This window comes from Camellia sinensis, chromosome 12 (genome assembly GCF_055761805.1).
Source record: "Camellia sinensis isolate YWXY chromosome 12, ASM5576180v1, whole genome shotgun sequence".
In the NCBI taxonomy this organism is placed as follows: domain Eukaryota; kingdom Viridiplantae; phylum Streptophyta; class Magnoliopsida; order Ericales; family Theaceae; genus Camellia; species Camellia sinensis.
The window spans coordinates 147,668,523-147,694,257 of NC_138972.1; the positions used below are offsets into that span (position 1 = coordinate 147,668,523).

A 25,735-nucleotide genomic window follows, 5' to 3' on the forward strand; every position below is an offset into this window, starting at 1 on the left:
TTCCCTCCCATCTCCTCCATTTACAAGCCAAGTATGCAAGCTACATTATTCTGTTTACTAATTTTTTCACCTTTTTTAAAAATAAATTTCTCAAATATGAATTAGTTTGAACTTAATTTTCAAATTCAAACCGCTTTTTAAAACCATATTTTTAAAACACAACTTTAAAAAAAAATTCACAATAAACTAATCGAAATCTTTGCTTTTAACATGACAAAAGGCGACTTGAAAGAACAACTTGGATTCGAGAAATATAACTTTAAAACAATTTGAATTTGAAAAAATTGTTTCAAAATAACATTAATTTGGTATTATTACCAAAAAATAAAAAATAAAAATACTCCAAAAACAACTGCTACATCTTCTACTACTTTTGGAGGATTTTAAAGGGTATGTATTTACACCACAATTCCAGTCAAACCAAACTAAAACAAAATCACAAAGACATAGAGACTAAGTTTTACACTTGTATTGAGCCTATCCAATCAAGGTGAGTGACTTGAGCTTAGGAAAGAACAAATATTTACAATAGAAATCCAAACTAGAAAAATTAAGAGATGAGAAAGATATGGTTAAAGCCCTATTTACCTCTCTTTTTCTTCTCAAGGACAAAGTTAATTCTGGCTTTTGGTAAAGACTATCTGAAAGAAAGAAACCACTTTAGTCTGTGTGTCTTTTTTGTTGCTACCTTACTCTCTTCTATCTTGGTCCAGAGAGTTCCATGGCATGGGTATCATGGTCATCATCCATCATCATCATCATGCCAAACATGCTCGAACAGTCATGATCATAGTCATCATGCCTTGGGACCATGCTAGGGTGTGACTGAATTTTACTATCCTTGTTGGCAAGGAAGAAATTTGTGTTGGGATTAATATGGTTGTGAGAGGCAGCCCATTTTTCAACAAGGCCATCCCCCTGGAGCATGCACTCCACTTCCGACATCTTGGGGCGGTGTGCAGGCAAGTATTGAGTGCAAAGTATATCCACCTGCACCATCTCTCCAACCTCTATCTGGTCATAGTTGCACCCTAGCTCTCTGTCCACCAACACCTCTACTTTCTTTTCTTGCTGCACTTTTCTCACCTGAAACAAAGTATGCTTTTTTTGTCAAATTAAACTTGCAACTTCAAGTCATGTAATTTGGCTAATAAGATATGAGGCAAAAGCAAATTTCAATCCAACATTAACTGACCACTTGTCCCCCCCCCCCCCCCATGTTGATCTGCCACTTCGTTGGGAACATCAAATTACACAAGTTAAAGAAAAATAAACCAGTGCTCTCTTCTTTACATGTAATAGATTAAATTGCCTGGAATCCTATGTGATCAAATGCCATGCAGGATATTCTATCTTCTTCCTCAATGAAAATAATATCTCATTGTGGTACAAAGCTAAAGAAACTAGGTTCCCAATCATTTCAGGTTAACTTCTCTTCTCCTTTTTCCTCCCAATGAATAAGCAAGCAGAATTTGATTATTCTTATAATTAGTATTGCTTTATGACCACGAACTAAATATATTCCAACAATAATAGGTCTTTTCATATTTTATTTCATCAATGCCTCTCATGGTAATGCAGGGACGGAGCTAGGATTTTAAGATAAGGGGGGGCCAAACATTATGTATATCCAATAGAATACCTATCCCTCAAACATATATATATATATATATATATAAAGGTTATAGAAAACATTGGGTGGGGGGCCGGCCCAAAGGGTAGCTCCGTCCCTGAGGTAATGCAGTCCATAGTCCTTTAAAACATTTTAATCTTCTTTGATAGATGAGAAAACACCAAAAAAAGAAAGGGAAACTTGGAATCACAAAATGTAAGGTCAGTGGTATCATGTTTACAAATTCTCCATTTTTCCTCTCAAATTATTTTGAATCAAAGGGGCATTCCTGATTGTTGAATGCACCCTTAAATGCATCATCTAAATGTTTTCCCCATGGAATTGTGGGAATTGATAACATTTTCCCACGCTGCTCTAACAGGAAAATGACATAGAAATTATTCTAAGATTCAGAATAATTAAAACTCAATAACTACTGAATTTGGATGATCTTTGCAACTGTCATCATCAGCTATTAGATCATTACTGATAAAGTTCTTTTTCTTTAAAGGACACTATTTCATTTCATCTTCTTTTTCCTCAATCACAGAGCTTTGGATGGGGCAGGACTAAAGTCATTTAAATATTCTTAGCATTTTAGATAGTAATTACCTAACAAAAGGCAAACAGGATGACCGAGAATAAAAGGTTGTATTTTGATTTCTATGCCCAAACAAAAAGCAGAGAAGACCATAGTGACGCTCAACAATGAAATAGAAAGCATAAACTATGATGGAGGAGGACTATATGCAGGGATCCATATGGAGTCCCCAGATGGAATGTGATGATCTCATGCAAATGTACAAGGCATATATCTATTGGTTTAAGTCACCAGATTGATAATTTAATAATGGAAGAAACTTACCCATTCAAGCATGGCTCCTTTCTGATTAACTGATTTGCCGAATTCAAGAGCTCTCATCCCAGTGATGAGCTCCAGATGAGCTCCAACAAAAGAATTCCAAATCCAAAAACATTAGTCTTCTCAGATGACTGGCCAGTGGAGAGATACTCTGGTGCAATATGTCCAACAGTACCACGGACAACTATGGTAACATGGGAGTCACCATGGTCAAGGAGCTTCGCAAGCCCAAAATCACCAACAACGGCTTCACAGTAGTCATCCAACAGGATGTTGGCTGCCTTCACATCTCTGTGGATTATCTTTGGATCACATTGCTCATGCAGATAGAGAAGTCCCTGTGCAGTTCCTATTGCAATTTTCTTTCTAGTGTTCCAGCCTAGTGTTGGTTTTTCGGTCATAATCAAGTTGACAGGGAACTTTGTTAAAATGCATGTTGGGGATAAAGTATAATTGGTAATAAGAAAGTAATGCCACAAACTTTATTCCTTCTTTGTCGTCATGAACAATAAAACTTTTCACGGAGACAATGTATCAACTTCTGCTCATAATATCAAGAGAATGCACAATTTTTTAATTGATGCAACATTCGTACATGTGGTGCACAACACACAATAGCCAAGTTTTTTTTTTTTTTTTTTGTGCACATCTGGATTCCAAAAGGGAATTGAACATCCATATGTCCCTCATATATTGCTTTACAAACACATCCATCCTCACTAATGGAGCTATTACATGAAATGGAATCCATTAATGGCGCTAATGAAAGTAAAAGTCGTGGCATTTGTATATTCTCCATCAGAAGTGAAAGACTATGTCCCCATTCTAGATTAGGAACTCTTGCCATTCATTATATGAGATGGAGCCACTCAGCCCCTTTGTAAAATGCAAGTCAATGTCAAATCCAAGTAGATGTGATTGATTTAACCACTCCTCAATTAGATTTATTTATCTAGTATTACTTTTTAACAAATGCCTTGAAATTGAAATTTAATCAAGACTAAGAAATTTAAAAATCAAAATCAAAAATTGTATTTAATCTTCATCACATTATGGCTGAAATTCTTTTGTAGGCTAAGCTTTATTTCCCAAACCTTTTTGATTACTTAACAACTAAAATATCTGTGGAAAGTTTGATAAAAATCAAACAAAGCAAACACATAAATTGAAAACTCACTATTTCCAATTTTTTGTTAAAGAATGCCAGGTCAAATAGGAAAAAGAATGCCCTAAATTTGTGACATAAAAATGGTCAGAGCAAAATGAATTCCCATCCACATTATTTCAGGCTAAACAAAGTTTTGGTAATATAACTGTTTTATTTTATATTTTTAATTAATTAATTAAATAAATTTTTTGTCACTTATCTATTAACAAATCAAATAGTCCAGCTATTCAGTTTTCCATTTAAAATGAATTGTTCTCATTTCAAATAATAGTTATTGCAGAACTTCCAGGATTAGAAAATTGGTTACCAAACAAATTGGCATTTTGAGACAAGTTTAGGTTGGAGTAAAGACAAAAATCACCCCAAAACCACCAATATTTCTGAAGTAGTTAAGCATGGTTGATCCCAGCTCCACAAACTATATGCTTTGAAAGTGAGGAATCAAAATGTCTGAAGCCCCTGATATATAGTGGTCCATAACAAATTAAAAAGTGAAAGAAGTACCCACAGTTGATAGGTCATGCAGTAGAGGAATCATGCCCATGCCATGTGTGATACCCCTGTTCTGTAACACGCAAATTTGTCCCTAATTTAAATATGATTATGTGTTTGATATGATTTTGTGTGCCACTATGTGAATATATGTGGTTTTGAATTTCTATCTGTTCATCGTAGGAACATCTGTTTGAATAATCTGCTTTGGAAATTAAATGGGAGGCCTTATCAGCCATAGAACCCGAAATTGATTACGCCATTGTAATTGGCGTAATTTTTAGAGCCTACGGTGAAATTTAATTAGAAATTGATTTGGGTCAGATTAAATCGATTAAATTGATGAATTAGTGCCCAATTGTTATTATTATTATAATGGACTTAGTGGAGGTTGTTGTAAAGAGGCACTACACCTCAACTCTCCTCCTTAGTTGCATCGTGGCTGATCTTGGACTCAAAATTGAGAGAGGGCCGACTATAGAGAGGGAGGAAGAGGAATTTTACAATTTTGGTCTTGAGACTTGGTGACTTGAAGCCTAACTCAAGATTTGATCATATTGGGAAGATTAAGGCTCCTAGGTGAGTGAATTTGTACATCTTAGTTTGTAATCTTTGTGAATTCAAGTTGAATGTGGATAAGGAACATAAGATGAATTGATCATGATGAAATTGAGTTAGTTTTGTTGGAATTAAAGCTTGATATGTGCATGCATATAAGAAATTGTTTGAATTTGCATGTTTAAGCTTGAACCACATGATTCATGTAGGATTGTGGTTGGAACTCATGTATAATCACCACTTATACCATCTAAATTGAGAATGGGAGCTAGACATCACATACATGTACAATCTATGAAGATGAGAGCTTTGAATGTATGAATGAGTATGTTAGAATTGAGTTTGGTGTCAATTTGAGCCATGCATGTGTTAAATCCTTGAAATTGAGCTCCATGATGTTGTGTTTTGGTGTTTATACCATGTTAGAACTAGTATATATGAGGTTTGAGCCATAGAATGCAAGAATGTTCGTTTGAATGTCGAAATTGAACTCAAGAACACAATCTGGAAAACCCAAAATTTTTATGTCCGCTCGAGCGGGGTAATGGCCGCTCGAGCGGAAAAAACATGCTCCCAGTACTTTTTGCAGACTTGATGTCCGCTCGAGCGGGGTAATTCACGCTCGAGCGGGGGAGCTATTTTGACAGGCCTTCCGCTCGAGTGCCCTATTTCACGCTCGAGCGTATTTTTGATGCAACCAGTACTTTTGCAGGCCTATAGGGTCCGCTCGAGCGGGGAAGTCCACGCTCGAGTGGGGACCCTATTTTCTGAAATTTTGTTTACCCGTTCTATGTTTCGTTTTCCGTTCTCTTTCACTCGGAAGCACTCTTAGGCATATGTTAAGCATTGTAAATAAGTTAAAGAGATAAGAATGAAGCCTAAAGAGGAAAATGTGAATTTTGAACGGATTGAATTGTTAGTGACCCTGTAACGCCCTCAAAATAATAACATTAAACTAACCACATTCCTTTATTCCTTAGAGTTCCATTACATAAGTATTACATGTTAACATCATAACAAAATGCCCTACGGGCTTACAGCTTTCCAAGTTAACACTTGGTTACAACAAAAGAGTACTAACTCGTTTACACATTAAGCCCTTGGCTTGAAGTTACATGTAATACATCAAAAGTAAAACGACAAAACTTGTCCGCCTCAAGCCTCCCAAGCTATGTCCTTGGAGGTGGCATGCTACCTGCACCTGAAAATGATATTCCCATATAGGGTGAGCCACAGCCCAGTAGAAATACACTAAACCAACCATGAACAATGACTAAAATATTAGCAATTGATAAATGGCCAACACTGATACAATCACATAAATCACATATTTATGTCATACGACTTATGAGTCCAAGTTTCCTTTCATTTTCCCTTTTTCAACGGATAGGCATATAAGCACTAACCACATTCTCAACAGATATGTATATCAACAATATCCACATTCTCAGATAAGCAAATAAGCTATATCCACATTCTACAACAGATATGTATAACCACAATATCCACAGATAAGCATATGAGCTATATCCACACATCACAAAGATAAGCATATAAGCTCTATCTTCACTTCTAGACAAGCATATGAGCTGTATCTACGGAGTTCATCCCCTATCTTCTCCCAACACTAACCGGTTTAGAGGTACATCCCCTATCTTCCCCTAAACCGCGGAGTACATCCCCTATCTCCTCCTCTACACATAACGTATACAAACACATTGGTTCTATATACAATCACCCAATACATACAGTTAATGTATTCTATCAACCGTCAAATTCCATGACACACTTCGTTGATTAGTTTCAGTTTGCCTAATCATCATGCATTGTCTACAACAATCACGACTATCCTCCACCGATAGTCCAAAGCAGTTATTTCTAAACAGAAAGTAAATGCACAATGGATATTCAATCAACATTTCATTTCTTCATTCTTCTCAATTAATTATCCCAATTAATTAAACAATGTAATTAGGTCAATTCCCATAATTAACATTTCAACCCTTAGGTCCCATTTTCATCAATGATTCAACAATCATTCCATTTCTCTATGCCAAACATGCATCTAGGTTTATTATGAATAAAACCCCAACTTTTGTAAAATTACACAAAAGCCCCAAACTTTCACAAAATTACCAAACCAAGTCCAACATATCAAAATACCAAAATTTAAAGACAAAACCCATAGAGAGGAGTAGGTTATCCCTACCTCAAATTCGGAGTCCCAAAGGAGAAGACGACAAAACTCAACGTGCTCCAAAACCCAAGATTTTCAGATTAAAATGAAGCCCTCGACGATCAACAACTTTTTTTGTAAAGGCCAAAGGTGAGCAAATCACTCCTACTAGATCAAAACGTAGAGAGAAGGTAGAGTCTAGAGTGAGAGGCTCAACAATGGTGATTTTGGAAAAGTAAGAGAGAGAAGAGAAAGTAAAAAGTGATTTGGAAAGTCACAATTTCGGGACTTAAACCCAGTCGCCCGCTCGAGCGTAAAACACCCCGCTCGAGCGTCACTCACAGACTCCCGCTCGAGCGTCCAAACTTCCGCTCGAGCGCCGGATGCACTCTCCCAGCATTTATACAGAACCAGGCCTCCGCTCGAGCTTCCAACTCTACGCTCGAGCGGCACTCAGACAACCCCGCTCGAGCGGCCAATACCACGCTCGAGCGTATAACGCTGCACAGGAAAATACTGAATGGGTGTAACCTCCGCTCGAGCGTACAGGCCAAAACCTGGGCAACTAGTTTTGGTTTCTAAACTCAACCAACCTGTAACAAACCTGCCCAACACATCCTATAACTCAATTACGAAGTAAAAAGGATGTAAACAAAATAATAAACAACTACCAACATCTACGGACACATGTCCGGATCACTGTACAACAAGGGTAAACCCGGGATCGCTATAACCTCCCCCCCTTAAAGAATTTCGTCCCCGAAATTAAGCACAAGTTTTCAAAAATAAGTTTTTCTTCATTTTAAAGAATGTTATACTTTAACATTTAACAATTCGACCCATTATCGGTCATCCCATCCCTTTAACAAGAGACATTTCACAATATGTAAACAACATATGTACTTTCAACATGCATCAACATTATGCACTATCTTTCCAATTTCAACAATATATTCAACATATACAATGTTACATTCAACTCCCAAATGAGGCAAGTTCCCAAAACATACTTCCAATAATCAAAACATTTTCAATGTTTCACAACTTAAGACATATATAAAAGCTCTTAAGTTCAACAAAATGTAAAATTTAAATACAAGATCACACATCAACAAACAAGTCCGGATATTTCTCACAGACTCCCAACTCACGTTCCCAAGTGGCTTCCTCCACTCCGTGATGTTTCCACAAGACTTTCACCAAAGGAATGGTCTTGCCACGCAGGACCTGATCCCGCCTATCCAAGACCCGAACCGGTCTCTCCTCATACGAGGCATCCTCATCTACCTCTAAATCAGTCCAATCCAACACATGTGATGGATCTAGCTCATACTTCCGAAGCATACTCACATGAAACACGTCATGCACTCCGGACAACTGCGGCGGTAAGGCTAACCGATAAGCAACCTCACCTATCCTCTCAAGGATCTCAAAAGGACCAATAAACCGAGGGGATAACTTCCCACTCTTCCCAAACCTCATCAGACCTCGTCTAGGTGATATCTTCAGAAAGACATGATCACCTACCTCAAACGCCAAAGGCCTCCTCCTACGGTCGGCATAACTCTTTTGTCGACTCTGGGCTGTAACAAGCCTCCTACGGATAAGCTCAACTTTCTCCGTCGTCTCCCTAACCAACTCCGGACCCAACAAAGGTGCATCACCCACCTCGGCCCAACAAACTGGAGACCTACACGGTCGGCCATACAAGGCCTCAAACGGTGCCATACCGATGCTAGACTGAAAGCTGTTATTGTAGGCAAACTCTACCAATGGCAAGTGCCTCTCCCACGTCCCACTGAAGTCCAGGACACAACCCCGAAGCATATCCTCGAGGATCTGAATAGTACGCTCGGATTGCCCGTCAGTCTGAGGATGATAAGCCGTACTAAAGGTCAACTTAGTGCCCAAGGCACTCTGCAAACTCTGCCACAACCTAGCAGTAAAACGAGGATCTCTATCTGAGACGATCGTCACTGGGACCCCGTGCAATCTCACTACGTCCCGAACATACAAGTTGGCAAGATGATCTACCGAATCTCTCACGCGCATAGGAATAAAGTGCGCCGACTTAGTCAACCGGTCTACAACCACCCAAAGAGCATCACTACCCCGCTGAGTCCTCGGAAGACCTACAACGAAGTCCATAGTGACATGCTCCCACTTCCACTCGGCAATAGGCAAGGGTTGCAACAAACCCGCTGGCCTCTGATGCTCGGCCTTCACTTGCTGGCAAGTAAGGCACTTCGATACGAAAACCGCCACATCTCTTTTCATACCCCGCCACCAGAACTGGCGACCCAAATCTTGATACATCTTAGTACCTCCCGGATGCACCGCAAGGCGCGAATGGTGAAACTCTTGGAGTACTTCCTCTCGGCAAGACTCCGGTACAAACAAACGGTCTCGGTATCTCACACTCAAGTCGGGATACACCGTCAAACCCTTCTCAACCTTCCCACTGGAGATCTTCTCTCGGAGGGATTCTACCTCAAGGTCACCTCTCTGTGCCTCTAACACTCTAATCACAAGTGTAGGTTGCGCAACAACAGAAAACAAGGCCGCATCCTCAACAGATTCGCCCAGTAGCAAATCAAACTCGCCAAGTGCTCCCAACATCTCCCATTCCCGGATGGCTATACAAGCTACATCACTAATGGATTTCCTACTAAGGGCATCGGCCACAACATTGGCCTTTCCCGGATGATAGTGCAACTCAAAATCATAATCCTCGATGAACTCCATCCATCTCCTCTGCCTCAGATTCAAGTCTCTTTGTGTAAACAGATACTTCAAACTCTTATGGTCCGAGAACACCTCGAACCTCTCACCATAAAGGTAGTGCCTCCAGATTTTCAAGGCAAAGATCACTGCTGCTAACTCTAGGTCGTGTGTGGGGTAATTCTTCTCGTGTATTTTCAACTGACGTGAGCCATAAGCTACCACTTTCCCTTCTTGCATTAACACACAACCCAAACCCTCTCGTGAGGCATCACAATAAACCGCATAACCCAACCCTCTCTCCGGAATAATCAACACCGGAGCGGTGGTCAATCTAACTTTCAACTCTTGAAATGACTTTTCACAAGTCTCACTCCACACAAACTTGACTCTCTTCCAAGTCAGTCTAGTCAACGGTGACGCTAACCTGGAGAAATCTTTCACAAACCGATGGTAATACCCAGCTAATCCCAGAAAGCTGCAGATCTCAAACACACTCTTAGGCTGTGCCCAATCTTGCACTGCCTCAACCTTGGATGTATCAACAGACACCCCTTCCCCAGATACCACGTGGCCTAAGAATTTGACTTCCCTCAGCCAGAACTCACACTTCCCAAACTTGGCATACAGCCTATGGGCTCTAAGTAACTCAAGCACCACTCGCAAGTGTGCCTCGTGCTCCTCCTCAGAAGACGAATAGATAAGGATGTCGTCCACGAAGACAACCACAAATCGGTCTAAGAACTCCCGGAAAATCTGGTTCATCAAGTCCATAAAGACTGCCGGTGCATTGGTAAGCCCGAATGGCATCACCAGAAACTCGTAATGGCCATACCGCGTACGGAATGCCGTCTTAGGAATATCTTCCTCCCTGACCCTCAACTGATGGTAACCCGATCTCAAGTCTATCTTAGAGAAACAACGGGAACCCTTCAACTGGTCAAACAAATCATCTATACGGGGCATAGGGTACTTATTCTTAACCGTAGCCCGATTCAACTTCCGGTAGTCAATACACAATCTCAAGGCACCATCTTTCTTTTTAACAAAGAGGGCCGGCGCTCCCCACGGCGAAACACTAGGGCGGACAAAGCCCTTATCGAGCAATTCCTGGAGCTGAACTTTCAACTCAACCAACTCTGCTGGAGCAAAACGGTAAGGTGCCATAGAAATCGGCGCCGAACCAAGCACTAAATCAATAGAGAACTCTATCTCTCGGTGAGGTGGCAAACTAACAAGATCTTCGGGAAAGACATCCGAATACTCACAAACCACCCTCGGCAACACAAGCTAGGTCTCACCACTCTCACCACTCTCAAAGCTGGCAAGTAGACTACTAAGCTCACTTCGCCCTCGCGAATCATACCCCGGTGGCAAAACACTACCAACCCGGTCTCCCAAGAAATGGAACCACTCCCCGCTCAAGGTACATAACGTGACCCTCTGGCGGTAGCAATCAATAACAGCCCGGTATGACGATAGCCAGTCCATACCCAAAATAACATCAAAGCCCTTCATGGGCATGATAACAAACGGAAAAGGAAGCCTATAGTCGGCGACCTCTATATCACATCCTCTAACACCCTGTTTCAGAATCAACTCACCACCCAAAGGCGATACCACACAAATAGGAGATGCTAACCGTGCTAACTCCAATTCCAAAACAGATGCAAATGCAGCAGATACAAAAGAATGAGATGCACCCGTGTCTATCAACACATTAGCAACTGAGTTGCAAAACAGAAAAGTACCTCTCACTACTGATGGAGCCGGTACTAAATCCTGCGCGGTAACAGCATACACGCGCCCCGTAGGCCCCTGGTCTACCTGCTCACCTCTCGGAGCAAAAGACTGCTGCACAGACTGGGATGACGAAACTCCCGGATTGGCCCTCGAGGCCTACACAGACTGAGCTGGCTGAAAACCCTGCGTCTGCCTAGAACCAGACGCTCCCGAAGTGGCACTCAACTGTGGGCAAAACCTCTTCAGGTGCCCAGGCTGTCCACACTGATAACAAGTCAAGGGCTGCCCCCTGCCCAAACTCTGACTCTGCGGTCTAGCTGAAGAAGAAGCAGCTTTCTGACCCCCACCCTTCTGCGGGCAAACTGAAACCTTGTGACCCAACTGGCCACACTTGTAACAGGTGAATTCCCCCTGACTGCCTCTCCCCGAGCCTACACTCGGCACTGGAAAGGTCGATCTAGAGACTGCACCCTGAGACTGCTGAGGGTTATAACCCTTCTGTCTCCTACCATCACTCTGACTATCCTGGCTCCTCTTGGAGCCCCTCTGTTCTTCCTCCTCCTCCTGCATCATAATCTCCATATGAGCAGCAGCATCAACTAGGTGTCTATACTCTCGGATGTAAGACCCACCAACTCTCAACTTGAGGCCCCGCCTCAACTTCCGCTCAAACTCATAGCAACGGCGTTCCTCAGACGCCACCAGTTCCGGTGCAAACCTGGACAGACTGGTAAAAGTAGCCTCAAACTCGGCCACTGACAAGCCCTGCTGTTTAAGCCGGCTAAATTGATCCCTCAGCTTCTCCCTAGCTGCTGCAGACAAAAACCTCTCCTGAAAAGCATTCAGAAACGCCTCCCAAGTACCGCCCACACGAGCCTTCTCATACTTCCACCACTGACCCGCATCTCCCTTCAGCTGGAAGGATGCCAAGGTCACTTTCAGTGCTCCGTCCTCAATGCCAAGCATCTCGAACGTCTTACTCATTTGTTCTAACCACTCATCAGCCTTCAGTGGCTCCTTCGGATCCCCGACAAACTCATCCGGATTAGACCGGAAGAACTCCCTCTTCAAGAAAGAAGGCCCTGCCTCAGCTACCTGATTCCCAGCTCTAAGAATACCCAAAGCTCCTGCTATCTCTCTGGCCAAGGCACCCATAGCCTGCTGACCCACTGGCTCGGCCACATTGGCCTGCCCAACTCCCTCCTGCACTGCCGGAATCTCACCGGGTAACGGTACTTCCTGCCTCGTAGGTCTACCACGCCTAGCTCCTCTTCCTCGTCCTGACATCCTAATAAAGGCAACACAGAACGTTAGCACATTCATAAATGTGCCGAAACTAAACACTCACGTCCTAATGCATGAACAACTGTAATTCACTCCACATAAGCACATAAACACATAAGCACTTACGAATTTCATTTCCGGATAATGATAGTCCCGAGGCGTTACTAGAGTTCCGGTTAGAAACAGCATTGATCAAGTGCTTTTCCAACAAGACTCCCAGAAACCCAAGGGTCCAATCAACATCCTAGAAATTAAATCCCATACCCACATAGTCACATAAGCATGTTATCAATTAAGCACATAGCATATGATACTACATCTAAGTCTCTATCAAGCGAGACAAACCCATTGTGATACTAATCACTTCCCACGTACCCAAAGTATTCGAACCCAGTAGGCTCTGATACCAAGTTGTAACGCCCTCAAAATAATAACATTAAACTAACCACATTCCTTTATTCCTTAGAGTTCCATTACATAAGTATTACATGTTAACATCATAACAAAATGCCCTACGGGCTTACAGCTTTCCAAGTTAACACTTGGTTACAACAAAAGAGTACTAACTTGTTTACACATTAAGCCCTTGGCTTGAAGTTACATGTAATACATCAAAAGTAAAACGACAAAACTTGTCCGCCTCAAGCCTCCCAAGCTATGTCCTTGGAGGTGGCATGCTACCTTATGTTCATGGCATGTGTAGGGTCGAGTTTCAGGGCGAACCAATCAACCGATCACTGTGAGTAATATCTGACATATGTTATTGTCCAATTGCTACTTCTGTGTAAGTTTGTAAAGTTCATTAATTTGAATGGTAGACACAGTTTGATATGAAAGGCCTATGAGCCAGTCTGATATAAAGGCCTATGAGATAGTTTGAAATGAAAGGCCTATGAGCCAGTCTGATATAAAGGCCTATAAGCCAGTTTGAAATGAAAGGCCTATGAGCCAGTTTGAAATGAAAGGCCTATGAGCCAGTCTGATATAAAGGCCTATGAGCCAGTTTGAAATGAAAGGCCTACGAGCCAGTTTGAAATGAAAGGCCTATGAGCCAGTTTGATATGAAAGGCCTATGAGCCAGTTTGATATGAAAGGCCTATGAGCCAGTCTGAAATGAAAGGCCTATGAGCCAGTTTGATATGAAAGTTTGAAAAGGCCTAAAAGCCAGTTTGACATGAATGAATTGGGCCCAAGGCCGTCTGTTGTATAATGTTTCAATGCATTTCCTTTGCTTGTTATTATTCACTGGGCTTTCGCTCACGCTTATTTTTGTGTTTGTAGGTGAGCCAAGAAAGGTCCAGACCCAGCCCCAGTGAAGCCTAAGTGGATCAACATAGGTTTTGGAAAGCCAGCCCTTGTGTCTCACGCAAGAGACCCATCTTCGCCCTTTTGTTACGTATTTATATTTTGTCATGTTGGCGAAGTTTTGTATATGTCTGTACATAGTTATCTTGGGTTGACTTACTTTTGGATGATCCTGTTGTACAGAACTTATGCTACTGTATGGAGTTGTGAGTTATTAATGTCTATGTGTATGGTTTGTTTTGACGTGCCATGTAAGCACAACTCTAAGGACAAAGTTTCTAAAATTGCTTCTGTTTGGCCCCCATCAACTCTGTTAAATACGTTTGGTTTAGTTTGAGGCCGTAGGTAATCTCATGATTACTGGCCGGTTATGTCCTTAACCCATGGGGGCGGGTTCGGGCCATGACAAAGTGGTATCAGAGCACGAGTTAATAACTCACACACTTATCCAAAAGAGCAATAAGCGTCTAGAAAAGATCTAGGATGCATTCATTCGATAAATCTGAATTCGAAAGCATTGAGAATGTGCTTAACTATTTTAATGTGAACAACTACGTGTTATAAATTGTGATCTACTTGCATTACAATTATTTGAATATGTGTGCTCTTTGTTATATGTATATTTGTGAATCTTTTATATGAAATATAATGCAAGCTTAATCAGATGGTGAGAACAAGAGGTAATGAGACAGAGGAATCCTCCGCTGCCAGAATAGACAGAATGGAAAGATTGATACAGGAAATGGCAGAAACCTTGAGACAACAACACGAATGGCAGCAGCAGTGGCAGCAGCCACACCCTCCACCTCCACCTCCGGCACCTCCTGTGCCAGATAATCAGAATGATGACCGAATCATAGCTCTCACCAAAGAGTTCAAGAAGATGAAACCACCACAGTTCCATGGTGGATTAGATCCTTTGAAGGCTGAAGCTTGGGTCCTTGGCATCGAAAAACTGTTTGAAGTGTTCCCGTGTTCGGAGACACATAAAGTGCTTCTAGCCACCTTTAGGCTAGAAGACGAGGCAAAAAGATGGTGGATGTTAATGCGAGAAAGTTAAAAGGATGCTAACTAGGAGAAATTTTTGGAGATCTTCTATGATAAGTACTTCCCGCAATGTGTCCGGGATAGGAAGGTGGCAAAGTTCATGGAACTGAGGCAAGACAGTATGACTGTAGCCGAGTATGAGGCCAAATTCACTAAATTGGCTAGGTTTGCGCCACACTTGATTGATACAAACTATAAAAAGGTGAGACATTTTAAAGGCGGGCTTCAAAGCGACATTCTAGAGAGAGTGAATGTCCTGAAATTGGAGACCTACATCGGGGTGGGTGCTAGACAGGGCTATCATATCAGAGAACAACATAGCCAGACAAACTAAGCCACCAACAGAATGAAAAAGTAACAAAAGGCAAGGTTTCTTCTCAAAGAAGAAGTTTTCGAAAAAGCAAAACACAGGCTCCTCAAATACTTTAAATTCTTCCCAAGACACATCTCCCATGTGCAACATCTGCAGCAAAAGGCACCGTGGGGTTTGTTACCATGTGTCAGGGGCCTGTTTCAAGTGTGGTAGACAAGGGCACATGGCTCGAGATTGTAAGCAGAACAGTGGGAGAATAGCTGCTAGTTCCACTGCATCAATCCCAAAACCAGGAAATACTGTGAGACCTACTCCCGCCGGAGATACCGTGAGAGAGGGGAGAGTTTTTGCGCTTGTTCCGGGCGGTACACGGAATGCCAATGCAGTTGTCTCAAGTACTATTTATATATGCAATTAGGATGCCTTTGTATTAATTGACTCTGGATCAACACACTCATTTGTGACATGCACATTTGCATCTAGACTGAATAAACCCCTAGAATTATTGCCATATTTGCTATGTGTGTCTGCTCCATCGAGGGAATCTGTATTGTGTGAATCTATATATCGGTTTTGTGAAATGCGTGTTGAGGATGCTATCCTATATGTAGATTTATTGCCCTTGAATTTTAGGCATTTTGATGTAATTTTGGGCATGGATTGGTTGACCAAACACTGTGCCACCATAGATTGCGTGTCAAAACGGGTTGTGTTTAAACCACCATAACAGAAAGAGATTGTGTTTGTGGGTAATGGGGTAGTGTCTCCACCTTATTTGATATCTGCAATGAAAGCATGTAAATTGATCAAGAAAGGGTGTCAGGGTTATTTGTGCTATGTCTTGTCTGAGCAATCTGTGAATGTTGAATTGAAAGATATTCCCATTGTTAGAGAATTTCCAGATGTGTTTCCAAATGAATTACCAGGGGAATTGGTAGACAGGGAGATAGAGTTCACTATTGAGACTGTGCCAGGCACCCAGCCCATTTCTAAAACTCCCTACAGAATGGCTACCGCCGAAATGAAAGAATTAAAGGAACAGTTGCAAGACCTTCTTGATAAAGGGTTTATTCGACCTAGCACTTCGCCTTGGGGTGCACCAGTGTTGTTTGTGAAAAAGAATGATGGTACTTTGCGCCTGTGCATTGATTATCGGGAATTGAACAAGGTAACAATAAAGAACAAATATCCCATACCCCGTATTGATGATTTATTTGACCAGTTGCAGGGATCACAGGTGTTTTCTAAGATTGATTTGAGATCCAAGTATCATCAGCTGAAAGTTAAGGCAGAGGATGTTGAGAAAACAGCGTTTAGAACAAAGTATGGTCATTTTGAGTTTCTTGTTATGCCATTTGGAGTAACTAATGCTCCGGCAGCATTTACGGACTTGATGAATAGAATTTTTAAAACCTACCTTGATGAGTTTGTTGTAGTCTTCATCGATGATATTTTGATATACTCTAAAGATAGATTTGAACATGAACATCATTTGAGGACTGTTTTACAAATACTTCGGGAAAGGAAATTATTTGCTAAACTAAAGAAATGTGAGTTTTGGTTGGATAAAGTTGTTTTCTTAGGGCATGTGATCAACACGAAAGGAATTTCAATGGACCCACAGAAAATAGAGGCGATTGTGAATTGGCCTACATCAACCAATGTGACAGAAGTCCGCAGTTTAATGGGATTAGCTAGGTACTACCGGAGATTTGTGAAGGACTTTTCGAAATTAGCTGTGCCCCTTACCCAATTGACGTGTAAAAGGAAACTGTTTGAATGGAACGAAGAAAGAGAATCAGCCTTTCATGAATTGAAAACGAGATTGACCACGGCACCAATTTTGACACTACCTTCAGGTACGAAAAATTTTGTGATTTTCAGTGATGCATCTTATAAAGGTTTGGGTTGTGTGTTAATGTAGAACGGAAAGGTTATCGCTTACGCCTCCTGACAGTTGAGGCCACATGAGAAGAATTATCCAACGCATGACCTAGAACTGGCCGCAGTTGTTTTTGCTTTGAAAATTTGGCGGCATTATTTGTATGGAGCAAAGTGTGAAGTTTACACGGATCATAAGAGCCTGAAATACTTCTTCACGCAGAAAGAGTTGAATATGCATCAGAGAAGATGGATGGAACTGATAAAAGACTATGATCTAGAGATTCAGTATCACCCCGGGAAAGCTAATACAGTGGCTGATGCATTAAGCAGAAAATCAACGGGGAGTATGGCCTGTTTGCTTACTGAACAGAGAGAAATCTTGCAAGATTTTGAGAAGTCTGAAATTGAAGTGATAATGTGTGGACAAGGCGGATTGATAGCCACTGTTACAGCCGAGCCGGCAATTCTTGATGAAATCAAGCAGAAACAGAAAGAGGATGAGTTCCTTAAGAAGGTGATTGATGAGTTTGAGACAAGCCCGAAAGCAGTGTTCGGCATTGAAAGTGAAGTGTTAAAATTCCGAAACCGAATGTGTGTCCTTGATATTTCGGAGCTAAAGAAGAGGGTTTTAGATGAAGCTCATAGATCCGCATTTTCTATGAATCCGGGTAACAACAAAATGTATCAGGATTTGAAACAAACTTATTGGTGGCCTAAAATGAAGAAGGAGATTGCAGAATATGTGTCCAAGTGTCTTCAGTGTCAGCAAGTTAAGGCTGAACACCAGAAACCAGGCGGTCTACTTCAACCTCTCCCTATTCCTGAATGGAAGTGGGAGCATGTCGCTATGGATTTCGTGGTGGGCCTACCTCGGACTTCTTGAGGTATGGATTCTGTTTGGGTTGTAGTTGATAGACTGACTAAATCTACACATTTTCTACCTGTCAAAACTACATTTACTGCTTACAGATTGGCTACCATCTATGTTGATGAGATTGTCCATTTACACGGAGTTCCGGTATCTATTGTTTCGGATAGAGACCCGAAATTTGTGTATAGATTGTGGAAGAGTTTGCAGGAAACTATGGGAACAGAACTAAGGTTCAGTACTGCATTCCACCCACAGACAGATGGGCAATCAGAACAGACCATACAGACTTTGGAGAATATGTTGAGAATGTGTGCCTTAGATTTTCAGGGGAGCTAGGAAGACTATTTGCCACTTGCAGAATTTGCTTATAACAACAGCTTCCACACTAGCATCGGTATGGCACCATACGAGGCTTTGTATGGTAGGAGGTGTAGATCACCTATTTGTTGGACAGAGGTCGGGGATAGAGCTTTGCTTGGGCCAAAAATTGTGCAAGACACTACTGAGAAAATCAAGACTATTCGTCAAAGGCTCAAAACAGCTCAGGACCGACAAAAGAATTATGCAGACGTTTGGAGAAGACCTCTTGAGTATGAGGTTGGTGACCATGTGTTCATCCATATTTCTCCGATGAAAGGCCAAGTCAGATTTGGGAAAAAGGGCAAGTTGTCGCCCCGTTACATTGGGCCGTTTCAGATTTTGGAGAGGCTTGGTCCAATTGCCTACAGAGTTGCCTTGCCACCGGGATTCGAGCAAATCCATAATGTGTTTCATGTGTCGATGCTGAGGGGTTACCTCCGAGACCCATTTCATGTGATTGATTATCACCAGGTAGCTATTGATGAGAATATGGAATATACCGAATGGCCGGAAAGAATTGTTGACCGACAAGTGAAAGAATTGAGAAGCAAATCCATCTCAATGGTGAAAGTGGAATGGAAGGAACACTATGGGACGGATGCCACGTGGGAAAAAGAGGAGGAAATGCGACTACGCTATCCACATTTGTTTCCCGATGAAGGTAAATTAAGTTTGGAGGACCAAACTTCCTAAAGGGGAAAAGACTGTGATACCCCTGCTCTGTAATACGCTAATTGGTCCCTAATTTAAATATGATTATGTGTTTGATATGATTTTGTGTGCCACTATGTGAATATATGTGATTTTGAATTTCTATATGTTCACCGTAGGAACATCTGTTTGAATAATCTGCTTTGGAAATTAAATTGGAGGCCTTATCGGCCATAGAACCCGAAATTGATTACGCCATTGTAATTGGCGTAATTTTTAGAGCCTACGGTGAAATTTAATTAGAAATTGATTTGGGTCAGATTAAATCGATTAAATTGATGAATTAGTGCCCAATTGTTATTATTATTATAATGGACTTAGTGGAGGTTGTTGTAAAGAGGCACTACACCTCAACTCTCCTCCTTAGTTGCATCGTGGCTGATCTTGGACTCAAAATTGAGAGAGGGCCGACTATAGAGAGGGAGGAAGAGGAATTGTACAATTTTGGTCTTGAGACTTGGTGACTTGAAGCCTAACTCAAGATTTGATCATATTGGGAAGATTAAGGCTCCTAGGTGAGTGAATTTGTACATCTTAGTTTGTAATCTTTGTGAATTCAAGTTGAATGTGGATAAGGAACATAAGATGAATTGATCATGATGAAATTGAGTTAGTTTTGTTGGAATTAAAGCTTGATATGTGCATGCATGTAAGAAATTGTTTGAATTTGCATGTTTAAGCTTGAACCACATGATTCATGTAGGATTGTGGTTTAAACTCATGTATAATCACCACTTATACCATCTAAATTGAGAATGGGAGCTACACATCACATGCATGTACAATCTATGAAGATGAGAGCTTTGAATGTATGAATGAGTATGTTAGAATTGAGTTTGGTGTCAATTTGAGCCATGCATGTGTTAAATCTTTGAAATTGAGCTCCATGATGTTGTGTTTTGGTGTTTATACCATGTTAGAACTAGTATATATGAGGTTTGAGCCATAGAATGCAAGAATGTTGGTTTGAATGTCGAAATTGAACTCAAGAACACAACCTGGGAAACCCAGAAATTTTATGTCCGCTCGAGCGGGGTAATGGCCGCTCGAACGGAAAAAACGTGCTCCCAGTACTTTTTGCAGACTTAATGTCCGCTCAAGCGGGGTAATTCACGCTCGGGCGGGGGAGCTATTTTGACAGGCCTTCCGCTCGAGTGCCCTATTTGACGCTCGAGCGTATTTTTGATGCAACCAGTACTTTTGCAGGCCTATAAGGTCCGCTCGAGCGGGGACCCTGTTTTCTGAAATTTTGTTTACGCGTTCTTTGTTTCGTTTTCCGTTCTCTTTCACTCGCAAGCACTCTTAGGCGTATGTTAAGCATTGTAAATAAGTTAAAGAGATAAGAATGAAGCCTAAAGAGGAAAATGTGAATTTTGAACGGATTGAATTGTTAGTGACCCTTTTATGTTCATGGCATGTGCAGGGTCGAGTTTCAAGGCGAACCAATCAACCGATCACTGTGAGTAATATCTGACATATGTTATTGTCCAATTGCTACTTCTGTGTAAGTTTGTAAAGTTCATTAATTTGAATGGTGGACACAGTTTGATATGAAAGGCCTATGAGCCAGTCTGATATAAAAGCCTATGAGCCAATTTGAAATGAAAGGCCTATGAGTCAGTTTGAAATAAAAGGCCTATGAGCCAGTCTGATATAAAGGCCTATGAGCCAGTTTGAAATGAAAGGCCTACGAGCCAATTTGAAATGAAAGGCCTATGAGCTAGTTTGATATGAAAGGCCTATGAGTCAGTCTGAAATGAAAGGCCTATGAGCCAGTTTGATATGAAAGTTTGAAAAGGCCTAAAAGCCAGTTTGACATGAATGAATTGGGCCCAAGGCCGTCTGTTGTATAATGTTTCAATGCATTTCCTTTGCTTGTTATTATTCGCTGGGCTTTCGCTCACGCTCATTCATGTGTTTGTAGGTTAGCCGAGAGAGGTCCAGACCCAGCCCCAGTGAAGCCTAAGTGGATCAACATAGGTTTTGGAAAGCCAGCCCTTATGTCTCACGCATGAGACCCATCTTCGCCCTTTTGTTACGTATTTATATTTTGTCATGTTGGCGAAGTTTTGTATATGTCTGTACATAATTATCTTGGGTTGACTTACTTTTGGATGATCCCGTTGTACAGAACTTATGCTACTGTATGGAGTTGTGAGTTATTAATGTCTATGCATATGGTTTGTTTTGACGTGCCATGTAAGCACAGCTCTAAGGACAAAGTTTCTAAAATTGCTTCCGTTTGGCCCCCATCAACTTTGTTAAATACGTTTGGTTTAGTTTGAGACCGTAGGTAATCTCATGATTACTGGCCGATTATGTCCTTAACTCATGGGGGCGGGTTCGGGCCATGACACCATGTGAATGTGAGTGGTGACAATAGAAGAGACTGCAAGGGAAGTAAAAGAGAGGTACCAACCTCTAAGCCTTGAGGCCACACTTCCATTAGACATGTAAGGATACACAAAAAGCCTCTCAACTGGGGCGGCACAATATCCCATTAAGTGCAACAAATTTCGGTGAACTGCAAGGCTAATCATTTCCAATTCCGTCCTAAATTGCGATTCCCCAGCCGTTCCAATCACATCCTTTAACCATTTCACTGCCACCATTGTGCCATCCCTCAACTTTCCCTTGTACACATTTCCAAAACCTCCAGCACCAAGTATGTTCTTCGAGCTAAAATTGTCCGTGGCCACTTGGAGTTCTCTAAATGTGAAGTTCCTGAGATTGCCCAGGTTCATTAGACCCTCTTCTTGCACCTCTACAAAAAAATATATATATATATATATATATATATAATTAAGACTTGTGAAGGTTTTTATTAAAATTTAATTTATAAATGTAACGTTTAAACAGATCTTGTGAGTTACTGACCACTAATATCAAGAATGGTTAGCTTTTTATTTTTAATTCTCCTCCAATACAGGAAGCTATGAGCATGAGAGTGGCAAAGCTCAGGCTGACCCCAAGTGCAATTGCTAGTTTCTTGGAGCTAAGTTTTCCTAGAATATTGTAGAAGCAAAATTTAACAGAGATAAATTGCTTATATATATATATATATATATTTAGAGAGAGAGAGAGAGGGAGATACCAGGGGATAAACGAAGAGAGAAGGAAAGAGGAATAGGAAAGGCTGATCCAGGGCAACCTTGAATTGAGTGGCTTCGACAAATAAGAGGTTTACCCACAATACTATATGAAAAATGAGAGAAGAATAATCAGTAACTGAAATAAAGCCACGAATACATACTATCCACACAACGTATGAGAGAGAGAGAGAGAGAGAGAGAGAGAGAGAGAGAGAGCTTTGCAGAGAATCCATACTTGAATGTTCGGGCAGGAAATTTGGGGACAGGTCCACTGAGTTTGTTATAAGACAAATCCCTGAATGATTATAAAAAACAAACTACAGACTTACTTATGCATTTTGAACCAAAACCTCTGATTTAGAAAAGCAGTGAGAAAATTGTAGGTTGTTTCGATTACCAAGACACTGAGAAACACAAACAAAACACAGAGAGAGAGAGAGAGAGAGATAGAGAGAAGAAACCAGAGGGAGGCATACTCACAAGAAAGCAAGTTGAGGGACTTTGGCTAAGAACATCTCTAATGGTAGTAATGGTAGTAGGTATTTTATCTATCTAAATATTATTATAAAATATATATTTTATTTTACTTATCAACTGTTTTATGTTTCTCTTTATTTTAGTTATTTATCCAAATACTATTAATTTTATAGAATGTCAAGTGAACAATAAAGATGGAGGGAAATGATCCTAATAATTGAATACATTTTGTCTAGCATTGAAGGCTAGCTACATGTAGTTAGTGAATATGAGTTGAGCCAAAATACCTAATCATATACCTAGTGCATTAAAATTAAAAAAAATAAATTACACTAAATATTTTAACTAACAAATATTATATGCCTAGTGCATTAGCTCCAGACAAGCTATTGTTATTCAAGCTTCTTTTTCACTTTCTCAACTGAGATCAAATTCCGTAAAGCCAAATGGGATTTTTTTTTAATTTAAATATATATATATATATATATATATATATATATATATATATATAAATAAAGGCAAACGGTGGCACCACATATATGTAATAAATTATGATTCACACACAAATGTGAAGGAGTTATTGACATGTTTCTAATATATCATATTTTATAATTTTATTTATTTATAATGAGTAAATATAAAATTAAAACTTCATAAATATGTGGTTATATTTTTTACATTATTATGTGAAAGATAAATAAGAGTAAGGTTTTGAAGTAGAATATAACAATCACCAAAAAATCTACAACGTGAATTATCTCCATTAATGGATTGAGATACGCGAGTATTATTATTTTTTCTATTGATTTAATTTAAAATCTTTAAGTTTGAATTTTTATTAGGATCTTATAATACATAGCACATATGTAATACCTTTTGATTGCTTATACGTTGCTCTTTTTTCTTTTTGGTGGGATGGGGAGAAGGGGGATAAGAAGATCTTTCTGATAATTCATGTAATTTTTACTAACCCATCCATCATTGCATCTGGAAAAGTAATGTTTATAAACACGTGATGATCCATACAAAACAACATAACACATGTAAATGTATTGATTCACCAGAGTTCAAGTAGTGTTTTTATATGGTGTTTCTACCATTATTTTTCAAGTAATTGTGGCAAAGCATAATAAACCAACTGATATTCCAAAGGAAATTCCCACAATCATTCCCAAATCATGTCAAAATATATCCAATCTTTGAAAAAAAAAATTTCTAGATTTGGCAACACTACCAGTGAATATATGTCTCCCAAATCAAAATTCTCTTGCACATCTCTGGTCTATTTATCGAGCATGAACTACCACACTTACCTCATTTCCTTTTATTCCCGTGAGAGAACGAATATTTACTTCCATAAAATGAAAATGAAGGAGGCACCCACCCACCCACCATTTGATGTCAAATTGACAAAATGATTGTGGTGGGCTTCAAGAATACACCTTGGTGTTCCTTAATCTCAACCAAATATTTCTCTTAGGGAAAGCATCAATATGTCAACTCTTAAGGTTGAGTTTAATTTATTAAATAAAGGTAAAATTGAATGATTATTTCATTAAAGTATTCATTTTTTTATTTATTTTAAATCGACTTTTCTTACAATGAACACAACACTAAAATAGGTTTTCGGCATTGACCTATAAAGTATTTGAAGTTCATTTACTCACTTTATTAAAAAAGTAGACGAATGTTATTCTCCTTTTTTACTATAAAAATAGAAAAGTTAAGGTGAAATATTACTTTATTTACAAAGTCGAGTAGACGAATATTACAACTAAAATTAATTCACTATTAAAATTTTAAGTTTATATTTTATATTTACTTTTTCATGTTTGTATACCATTATTGTAATTAAAAAAAGAAAAAGAAATATAAGATCACATTTGTGTTTGTAAAGACAGGTTTGATTGGATCTGTGGTCAATAGTGGGTATTGAATGCTCCGGGCTCTTTTCAGACAGGCCCATTTAGTTCATGTCTGTCCAGTTTGTAGGACTAGCCTCATCTCATGTGGACTGAGTCCAAAGAATTAGTTGTTCTCGTTTTACTTACTTCATGTGAAGAACACAATTAATTTTTGGTAATTTTGGTTGTTTCTATTTTCTAAAAAACACAAACTTTAATTACACAACTGTATTTGAAAACAATTTATGATATCTTCTCCAAAACAACTCACTCTTTGTCTACTATATTTTAGGATGTAGTTTGATGTGCATCACCACTTCATATGAGAACTCATTAAGAACATATTTTTCTTTATGATATGACCCGATAACATAAATGTCAAACTTTTGTAACACAAAATTGACATAGATAATATGGACACCACGTCTTTTAATGCACACACATGTCGGATTTGACTTTCCGTTTTCAATAGTGAATCATCAAGGTCTAAACTTTGACAATAAATCATTTTTCCCCCACAAATTATTGGGTTTCATTTTATTTATCAAGAGATATATTGAGAGACTATGAAAATCTAAATAAGCAAAATTGAATAACAATTTGTCAAAATTAGACCGATTCATTGAATTTCAAGTTTTTAATGAGAAAACTAGAAAACTATAACTCCGGCTTAATTAAAGCCATTGATACGTTACTGCAAAAAAAATTTGATTCAAGAGTTTAGATACAAAAGGAGACAATCATTAATTGAGTACCTCTTTCGCTCAATCTAAAAGATTGATCTCTACTAATTCATTTTTAAAATTTTATTTTCATTTTTAATTCCACATACTAATTTATTTCATCTAAATCCTTTAACTTAACCTACCATTTCATACAATATGGACCATATTACCTTATAATTTAGATACTCTCATATTTGCAAAGATTTGGACCAAAAGTTCCCCAAGATGTAAGTTTTTAAAAAACAAATGAAGCAAGTATCCAAACTAGAGTGATATGACCTCTAAACATGCAATCATATCAAATATATAGTAAATAAATCATGAATATATATATATATTTTTTTTTTTTTTATTTTTTTTTTTTTTTGAACAAGAAAAAAATGAAAATATGTTTTTAAATCATGAAAATATTAAATCATGAAAATATGTT

General features: G+C 39.6%; 1 pseudogene across 1 annotated transcript; it reads right to left on the reverse strand.

Annotated features, from left to right (window-relative positions):
- Positions 1-338: 338 nt before the first annotated feature.
- Positions 339-23,994, reverse strand: LOC114306733 (protein CLAVATA3 INSENSITIVE RECEPTOR KINASE 3-like; annotated as a pseudogene). The gene is made up of 5 exons (XR_014345597.1): positions 23,990-23,994; positions 22,435-22,494; positions 22,202-22,302; positions 2,478-2,853; positions 339-1,086 (listed from the first exon to the last, which is right to left on the reverse strand). The product of XR_014345597.1 is annotated as a protein CLAVATA3 INSENSITIVE RECEPTOR KINASE 3-like (transcript).
- Positions 23,995-25,735: the final 1,741 nt, after the last annotated feature.